The sequence below is a fragment of the Zingiber officinale genome, chromosome 4B, assembly GCF_018446385.1.
Source record: "Zingiber officinale cultivar Zhangliang chromosome 4B, Zo_v1.1, whole genome shotgun sequence".
NCBI classification, from domain to species: Eukaryota; Viridiplantae; Streptophyta; class Magnoliopsida; order Zingiberales; family Zingiberaceae; genus Zingiber; species Zingiber officinale.
Window position 1 is genome coordinate 62,123,240 of NC_055993.1, and position 10,054 is coordinate 62,133,293.

Below are 10,054 nucleotides of genomic sequence, written 5' to 3' on the forward strand. Positions count from 1 at the left end.
TCCGCAAGTTCATCACTGAACTTAGGGTGGTTCCCAGTATCGTTGACCCTATTGAGCTCTATTGTGACAACAATGGAGCTATAGCACAGGCGAAGGAACCTCGCTCACCCCAGCGGACCAAACACATACTATGACGCTTCCATCTCATTCGAGATATTATCGAGAGAGGAGATGTGAAGATATGGAGAGTACCTACAGAGGCTAACATCGCAGATCTCTTGACCAAGGCTTTGGCACATAGGAAGCATGATGGTCACACTAGGTCATTGGGGCTTAGAGCCTACACTGAATGACACTAGTGCTAGTGGGAGATTGTTAGTTAGAGCCCTAGAGCCAATAATTTGATGATTGTATTATGGACTTATTGTATCATATTCTTATATAAATAAAGGCAGGTGTTTTGGTTATTATACTTACTTGTATTGGTGCCAAATAAACTAAGTATAATAGCGTCCTTGAGTAGAAGGTTCTCACCTATATCAATCGGTTAGTTGAACCGATAGTGAGATGATATAGGGAACACTACTCTTAATCATTCCTAGTCGAGTATTAACATTCAGGGACAATGTTAATGCAATAAGACTAGCATGTAGGTCAACTCGATGACTTGATCTCACAAGTCATGGATATAGAGATATCAAGTTGACACATGGGTATGCATTAGAGAATGTATACTGAATGACCCGCCATGAGAAAGTATCATGGATCGTTATATGGGTGTCATATACTTTCTCATGTGGCTATTAGTATGACTACTAGTCCTTAGACCTGAAGTCACCATGGATCCCTACATAAGGAGTTATGTACTTTGGTTTCGTCAAACGTCACCCGTAACTGGGTGGACTATAAAGGCGATACTGGGTATGTAACGAATTATGCAGAGGGATGTGAGTGATGTAGATGGGATCTATCCCTCCTATATGACGGGAGAGACATCGATATTCTTTATAAAGTGAGACCACGAAGTGCATGGCCATGCCCAAATGAGTCAATATGAGATATTGAGCTCATTTGATTTAGTGAGTCTACTTGGAGTTCAAGATTTAGATTGATCAGAGGATGACACGGTCTATGCCTCACATTGATCAATCTAGATGTCTAGGATAGAAGGACACTTGTCATATATTGTGAGGAGTCACAATTAGTAGTCACAAGGTGATGTTGGATCTCAATATTCTTGTAACTTGGGTAGCATTGATGTATTGCTAGATGCCGCTCATTGCTTATGTTTTCTAAAGGAGTTTAGAAACATTGCCAACGTTACAAGAACCTATTGGGTCACACACAAATAACAAGTGGATGGAGATTATGTTCATATGATGAACTAATTGGATTAGGTTCATATGATGCACCAAAGATTGGATTCGGATTAATTCAAATTAGATTCAATTGTTGAATGAGTCTAATTTAAATTTGATTCATTGAGTCAATTTATATTAATGAATTGAGATTCATTAAATTAAAATTGACTTGAATCAAAGGTTGGATTTAACTCAACAAGGATGAAAATTGGTCAATTTTGACTTGACCAAATGGAAGTTGAAACATCAAGTTTGACTTGATGTATTACCACATCATGAAGGTTGACTCATCGTACATGGCATGACTAATCTTGCCACATCATCTCCACCTCATTATGGTGTGCCACCTCATGGAGGTTACACATCCCATTCACTTAATGTGGCCGGCCACATTAAATGAGGGAGTTACAAGATGTGGCCTGCCACACTAATGTGTGTGGAGGTTTTGTTTTGTGGTATTGATGAGTGTTCATTATGGCATCTTCTTCCTTGGGTTCTTCCTCCTCCTTTGCTACTGTTGTCGTGGGTTTCAAGCAAGGAAGAAGAAAGGTGAGTGAATCTAATCCAAGAAGAAAGGTTAGTGAAAGTCACATAGAGTTTTTAGAGGAGTGTGTTCTCTTATTTTCTTTTCTTCATCTTCCAATCCTATCCGAGAGCATCAAGAAGTGCTAGCACACTTGTGGTATTATCTTCTCCATCCTTGAGTGTTAGAGAACACTTCTTGTTCGTGTCGATACTACTAGAGGTGTGTACGTTTGAACACACTCGAGATCCGACGCACCTTGGACGAGCGGGATTCGCAAAAGGGCACGCAACAAGGGTAACCTTCTAAACATGTAGATCTAAGTGTAGATCTAGTTAGTAAACTCGTACATGTAAAAATTTTGTTCTATACTCTTCACACGGATCCGTTGGCTAGGGAGTTTCGGGATTTTCGCGACACGGAAAAGCGGTTTTCGCGGCCCAAAAATCCCACCACCTAGGAGGTGGTAACCCTAGGTGATGAAAAGTCCAAGCTGAGTTAGGCAGGTGGAAAATCCTAGGGAGCGGTAACCCTAGATCCTAGGGAGGTGGTAACCCTAGGCGGAAAGTCTTGGCGGGTCGAGCACTTTGGGAAAAATCATACAGTCGGGGACTCTAGGTTGAAATCTTGGTGTCGCGAATCAGGTAGAAGTCTGGACGGGTCATGGAGTAGACATCCAGTGTAACGCCCCGCCCCTTCCTGCTCAAGCTGACGGGGGTTACTTATCTTTTCTTCTTAAAACAGTGGAAGTCTTATCTATAGTATATTTTTTAAAACTTTTTCTTTACTTTTCAAATCATCATCACTAACTACCTATCATATGAGTCACAAAACATGCTTAACATAATTTAAGCCATAATACTAAACAGTATGATGAAATGTCATGGAGTCATAAAAGAGAGACATAAGCATAATTCTTATTAACTAGAAGCAGTTCTTTCTCTTTAGCCGAGTCACTACTACACACGTCCTTCTTGCCCCCTCCTGCTGCTCCCTTAGTACATCCATTCTTTGCCCTTATCTGTGGTACAAGGAAAGTAAGCTGTGAGCACACAAGGCTCAGTAAGATCCTTTCCTACTCACAAAAACCGTATAGCATAACTTAATCTCCAAGGCATAAAGCATAAAGACAACTCATCATATCATGTATAGAAGCATCATATCGTAACATAATCGTAAGGTATCATGGCATATCATATCATGCATCCTAGATTAACATAATATAGTCAAGCATCATGGCATATCATGGTAAAATCATAATGTGCATCCTAGCATAACATAACATAAACATAAGCATTATGGCATATCATGATATAATCATAAAGTGCATCCTAGCATAACATAATCATAAGTATCATGACATATCATAACATAATCATAAAGTGCATCCTAGCATAACATATCATAATCATAGGCATCATGGCATATCGTAACATAATCATAAAGTGTTATGCGAGATGACTTTCAAAAACATGATTCATGCAAAAATATATGCAACATGTCTTTTGAAAACTTATTACATACATACTTAAACATAATCATAACATGATTAGGGCCCCGGCTTGTACCACATACATAAATGCGCGCGTCCTATGTAGGTCCAAGGTAGCAAGTCTTGAACCCTACAAGGCATACATACTAGGCCCGTTTCTTAGTCCATCGACCTAGGGGCACTTAGGAGCCCATCCCTAACGAGGCTCGTTTCTTAGTCCATCGACCCTGGGGCGCTTATGGAGCCCACCCTTGGTACAAGCCATATAAAGTAAAGTAGCATGTCATACATATCATGGTTCTTATTATTTCTTGCACATCATATTTCTTATCATATCATACCATACAAAATTTGGGCACACAGCTCATCATAATAGCATGTATAATTTGGGCACACAGCACATCATAAATACATGCATAGTTTGGGCACACAGCTCATCATAAAAGCATGCATAGTTTGGGCACACAGCTCATCATAAATAGCATGCATAATTTGGGCACACAGCTCATCATAATATCATGCATAAATTGGGCACACAGCTCATCATAAATAGCATGCATAACTTAGGCACACAGTCAGCATAAGGGTTACCAACATACATAGATCATAATTATACATAATTAAACATAGAAGCATAGCAAGCTCTTACCACATCATAAAACATTGCATGTGAGGTACATGGGAATCATATTTAGATTTCTAACCCTAATGTCATATAGTGGCCGAAACATATAGTTGTGACTTAGGTTAAAAATCAACATACAAGCATGTGAACCCTAAACTAATATCATATCATATACCATAAGGAAACATCATGAGCATGTTTAGGTTAGGTTCTAGGTTTCCTAAACTTATAAACTTATCATGGCCGAATCTTATCAAGCATTACATTGGGTTAAAATCAACATACAAGCATGTGAACCCTAAACCAATTTCATAGCAAATATTACAAAGAACAACATGAGCATAATTAGGTTAGGTTCTAAGTTTCCTAGGCCCTTAAACTTGTTGTGGCCGAAACCTTTAAGGCTTGGAACTAGGTTTCAAGTATCATAAAAGCATGGAAAACCCTAAACCAATTTCATAGCAATTATTACAAGGAACATCATGAGCATAATTAGGTTAGGTTCCAAGTTTCCTAGGCCCTTACACTTGTTGTGGCTGAAACCTTTGAGGCTTGGAACTAGGTTTCAAGTGTCATAAAAGCATGGAAACCCTAAACCAATTTCATAGCAATTATTACAAGGAACAACATGAGCATAATTAGGTTAGGTTCTAAGTTTCCTAGGCCCTTAAACATGTTGTGGCCGAAACCTTTAAGGCTTGGAACTAGGTTTCAAGTGTCATAAAAGCATGGAAAACCCTCAACCAATTTCATAGCAATTATTACAAGGAACAACATGAGCATAATTAGGTTAGGTTCTAAGTTTCCTAGGCTCTTAAACTTGTTGTAGCCGAAACCTTTAAGGCTTGGAACTAGGTTTCAAGGGTCATAAAAACATGAAAACCCTAAACCAATTTCATAGCAATTATTACAAGGAACAACATGAGCATAATTAGGTTAGGTTCTAAGTTTCCTAGGCCCTTAAACTTGTTGTGGCCGAAAGTTCATGTCACGGCCCAGAGGAGTCCCTGTGATGTGCGTAGATTATATACGCTTTTATGCATGTTTTTACACACATTTACATACTTTGAGCATGCTTGATCTATGCATTTTTATACTTCCAGCTTTCCTTTTAGCATATTTACTCTTTTGGTTCGGAGATCTGCTTTTTGTGCATTTTCTGTACACAGGAGTCAATTTGGTGAAGAATCTACATCTTTGGGCAAGCCTTGGAGGAAACAAAGGGAGAAAGCACCAGGCCGTGTATCTCACACGGCCCTGCACTGGTATGGAGCTCGGGCCGTGTGGAGTTTAGCACCAACAGAAAAGGAAGATGACATGGCCGTGAGAACCTCACACGGCCGTGTCAAGATTTGAAGCCAACTAAAGCAGAAGCCTTACATGGCCGTGTGGATCTACACGACCGTGTGAGGTTTCCTGAAACCAAGCAGGCTATGTCCATGTGCACCACACGACTGTGTAGCATTTCCAAAGAGCAGAAGGGTCCTGGCCGTGTGAGTCACACGGCCGTGCAGCTTTGGCAGAGAAGGAACTGGACATGGCCGTGTGAATCTCACACGGCCGTGTCACGGGGCTGTGTGGCGCCCGATTCCCTCCTCTATTTAAACCCTCCTTCATGAATTGAAAGGAGATCTCTCCCCCTTTGGGAGAAGGCAAGATTTGGTGGTTTCTTCCCATTCTTGGGAGAATTTCTGGGCGATTATAACGGAGTTCTTGACGATTTCGACTCCGGAGCGAGGATTGGATCCGAAGACGCCCTTCGTAGATAAGTTTTCTCTTTTCCCCTTTTCTTGGTTTCTTGGATTGGGGATTTAAGAAATGCTTGTAATCTCCATTTCTTCGGATATTCTTCCTCGATTCATAGAGTAGATCTTGTATTCTAGGATTAAGGGAGTATTTGTATGATGGATTGATGTAATCTCTTATGGATTTGCCATTTTCTTGTTTCAATGACATTGTCTTGCTTGTATCAATTAGATCTTGAATGATTAATAGTGGTTTGTGCTTAATTCTCATTCTTGATTGATTGTTTGGATTTCTTGTGGACTTTGTAAAGATAAACTCTCACTCGATTATCCGAGGGATCCACGTGTCAGGTGCAAGCCCGTGTAAGGACGTTTGAGAGATAATCTTGAAGAGAAAATAGGAACATTCAGGAGAGTAGGATGGATTTTGTGATTAGTTTCTTGTATCTTGATAGATTAATAAGTTGTGGGCTTCTATGTTAATATCCAAGGAAGGCATAGTAATAGGTGCGCTTCTGTGTAAGGACAACGTACGTTCACGTCTAATTGATCATATTTAGATACATTTCTCAGTCCTTAGCCGGTTGTCTATTGCAAGAGAGAACCGGCAACTTTCTACAAGTGCTTGGCAATAGAGGGATAAGAATTGGTGAACCATTTACATTCAAGAAATCTTACAAAGAAACCGAAACTCCTAGAATCTCCCTTATCATAACCCAAAACACTAAACTCTTGTTTGTAGATCTATAATATTAGATTTGTTTACCTTCACTTTGCATTTGAAACGATTGGATAGTTGTTTAGCTAATTCGCATTGAGACATTTCTAGTGCTTATTCCAGTCCCTGTGGATACGATAATCTTTTATATTACTCGCGACATTTCCGTACACTTGCGGAGCGTGACAAGTTTTTGGCGCCGTTGCCGGGGACTGAGCTATAACATTAGGAATTATCAATTGAGTTAGACTAAACATAACATTTGTTTTCCTTTCATATTGCATAGTTGTAACTAATCATTAGATTTCTGTTTTTATTTTCTTGTATAACTTTTACTTCTTGTTAATTCTTTTTGTACAAATTCAATTCTGCATTTTTGATTCTTTTATTTTTCTTTTTCTGTTGAATTGTCATTTGCTATCTTGTTCTTGTGTATGCGAAGATCTAACTTTGCAGGGGAATTCTTTCCTTTTGACCCTGAGATTGACAGAACTTTCCATAAAAGAAGAATTCTGCAAAGGCAAATTGAAGAACAGGAACATTTGAACATGGCGAATAGACCACTCAAGGATTATGCAGCACCTTATGCAAGAGGTTTTCGATCTAGTATTTCAAGACCTCCAGTGGAAGCTAATAACTTTGAGATCAAACCCACAATTATATCTATGGTGCAGCAGAATCAATTTGGTGGAGGACCTCATGAAGACCCCAATCAACACTTAGAGGTCTTTTATGAAATATGTGGTACCATGAAAATGAATGGAGTTCCTTCAGAAGCAGTTAGAATGTTATTATTTGGGTTTTCCTTAAGAGATAGGGCAAAGCAATGGCTGAATTCTTTGGCCCCTAATAGCATCACCACTTGGGAGCAGTGTGAGCAACAGTTTCTTGATAAATTATATCCACCAAGCAAAACAGCTCATATGAGGAATTTAATTGCAAGCTTCAAGCAAACTGACTCAGAATCTCTTTTTGAAGCATGAGATAGATATAATAGTATGCTCAGACAATGCCCACATCATGGGTTGGAAAGATGGTTAGTGTTGCACACTTTTTACAATGGTATCAACTATCATACCAAAGTGTCCCTCGATTCAGCTGCTGGAGGGGCACTTATGAATAAAAGTTTAGATGAAGCTGAAGAAATTATTGACAGTGTAGCACAAAATCATCATCAATGGGAAAATGAAAGAAGTGGTGGCTATTCTTCTGTAAACCCAACAATTAAAGCATCAGGGAAGTTTGATGTAGACGCAGTCACTCTTTTGTCTGCAAAATTGGACGCTCTTACAAAGAAATTTGAAAATATGGGGACTAGTGCTAATATGGTCAATGATATTAGTACATCTTGTGAAGTATGTGGGAGTTCAGAGCACTCAAATGACTCATGTCCATTGGGAGCTATCACTGCACAAATCAATCAACTGGAACAATGTGATGCAATCGTGAGTTACAATCAAAGGCAGAAAACCCATACTCAAATACTTATAACCCTGGATGGAAGAGCCATCCCAATTTTTCTTACAGAAATAATCAAGATCAAGGACCATCTATGGGGGTAAGACCAAATTTTCAAGTTGGGCAACAAAATTTTCAACATCTATCTTCTCAAGGCTTACCAAAGTCAAATATTGAAAAGATGCTTGAAGAAATTATCTCAAGTCAGAATGAAATGAAGCAAGAATTAGCAAAGCTCATTCAGAGAATGGATAATTCTGATAAGCATCAAAAGATCCAGGATAGTCAAATTGCCCAACTAGCTTCCTCATCATCCAGAGCACCAGGACAACTTCCAGGAAAACCTGATGTGAATCCTATGGAGCATTGCAATAGAATTGAGCTTAGGAGCGGACGGATCATGGGAGACTCCCAAGTGACCGCTTCAAAAGGGATACAAAAAGAAGAAGAGCTCTCTCCTCTTATACCAAATCAGATTCAAGCTAATGAGGAGAGTACCATTGAGGTTAAAGAGACTCTTCCACTGAACCATCAGAGCAAAGCTGTCCCTTTTCCTCAGAGACTTACAATGCTCAAGAAAGATGAAGAATTTGGCAAGTTTTTAGAAAAAGATAAGGAAATTTGTGTAGAGGTACCACTTATTGATGCTATTCTTCAAATGCCTAGATTTTCCAAATTCCTGAAGGATCTCATGTCAAACAAGAGAAGAAGGGGAGAGGTTGAGACAATTGCGCTTAGTGAGGAATGTAGTGCTATTTTGGAGAAGAACACTTCCCCAAAACTAAAGGACCCAGGGAGCTTTTATATTCCTTGCAACATAGGAAAAGAATTTTTTGAAAAAGCTTTTTGTGATTTGGGGGCAAGTGTTAGCCTCATTCCCTATTCAATTTGTAATAAATTAGGTCTCAAAAATATTAAACTTACTACTATGACACTTCAACTTGCCGATCATTCCTGCAGGTACCCTTTGGGTATTTTAGAAGATGTGCCAGTAGAGGTGGATGAGAATGTTATTCCCACAGATTTTGTCGTGTTGTACATGGAAGAGGACCCTAGGATTCCTATCATATTAGGAAGACCTTTCCTTGCTACAGCTGGAGCTATAATTGATGTCAAAAATCATAAGCTTTCTTTGGTAATTGGTAAGGAAAGGTTGGAATATGATCTATCTAATATCTCTAACCATGTCTCGTCTCTTTTAAATGCTTGTAGCAGGACAAGCATTTATAACCTTGAGGAATGGAATTTCCATCCTCATGGAAGGCCACCAAACGAAAGAAACAATGTGGTGGAAGATGTTGGGAGAAGATCTCCCAACAAAAATGAAAAGTATATCTGTCCTCCAAGGGCGAGGAAAAGAAGTGAATGATCAAGTTTGGTCGAGATAAAGACCTTAAACAAGCGCTTCTTGGGAGGCAACCCAAGGGTTCTTTTAGTTAGTTTTGATTTGTATTTTAATTTCTTTTAGTTTGATGCATTCTTTTGATTTTGTTTTCAGGTTAGGTGCAAAACAGAGCCAGACCGTGTGCTATACACGGCCAGGTAAAGGTTGCAGAGAAGGGAAGTGTCAGGCCGTGTCATCCAGACACGGCCGTGTGGGATCTCCCGAGGAGAAAAAGGTATAGGCCGTGTCCCAGACACGGCCGTGCGAAGAATCCCGAGAAGAAGGATGGAGAGGTCGTGTCCCAGACACGGCCGTGCGTAGAATCCAGAGAGGGAAGAGGGGGAGGCCGTGTGGATCTGCACGGCCCGTGTAGGAGAATTATTAAAGTCTTCTTTCTACCTTACACGGCCAGATCTTGGCCGTGTTCCGCACACCTCCAACTCTCCAAAACATATCTTTCTCTCCCGATCTCTTAAAAACTCCTCTCTAATCTCTCAAGATCTCTTAGATCCGATTCTCCTCCTTTCTAAGACTTGGACTTTTTGTTCTCCTAACCTAAGATCTTTGTTCTTTGAGTTCCATTTTTCAAACTCTAGATAATTCTTCCCCTATCTAAACTCATCAAGATGTCCAATATTTTGAAGAAACTTCGCAAAGGAGGTGGTGGATCCAGTGGAGACAAAGAGAAGGAGCCATCAAGGGACAAAGGAAAACAACCAGTGAAGGGCAAAGGCAAAAGGACTTCACGCAACGAAGGTAATGACAATGAATTCAATATTGTGTTTAGAAATGATGATCAAGTAACTAG

The 10,054-nt window shown here is 39.7% G+C and overlaps 1 non-coding gene across 1 annotated transcript; it reads right to left on the minus strand.

The window, feature by feature from the left end:
- Window positions 1-7,325: 7,325 nt before the first annotated feature.
- Window positions 7,326-7,431, minus strand: LOC121978962. Its single transcript, XR_006111272.1, has one exon. It is a non-coding gene; the product is annotated as a small nucleolar RNA R71 (small nucleolar RNA).
- Between the last annotated feature and the right edge of the window lie 2,623 nt (window positions 7,432-10,054).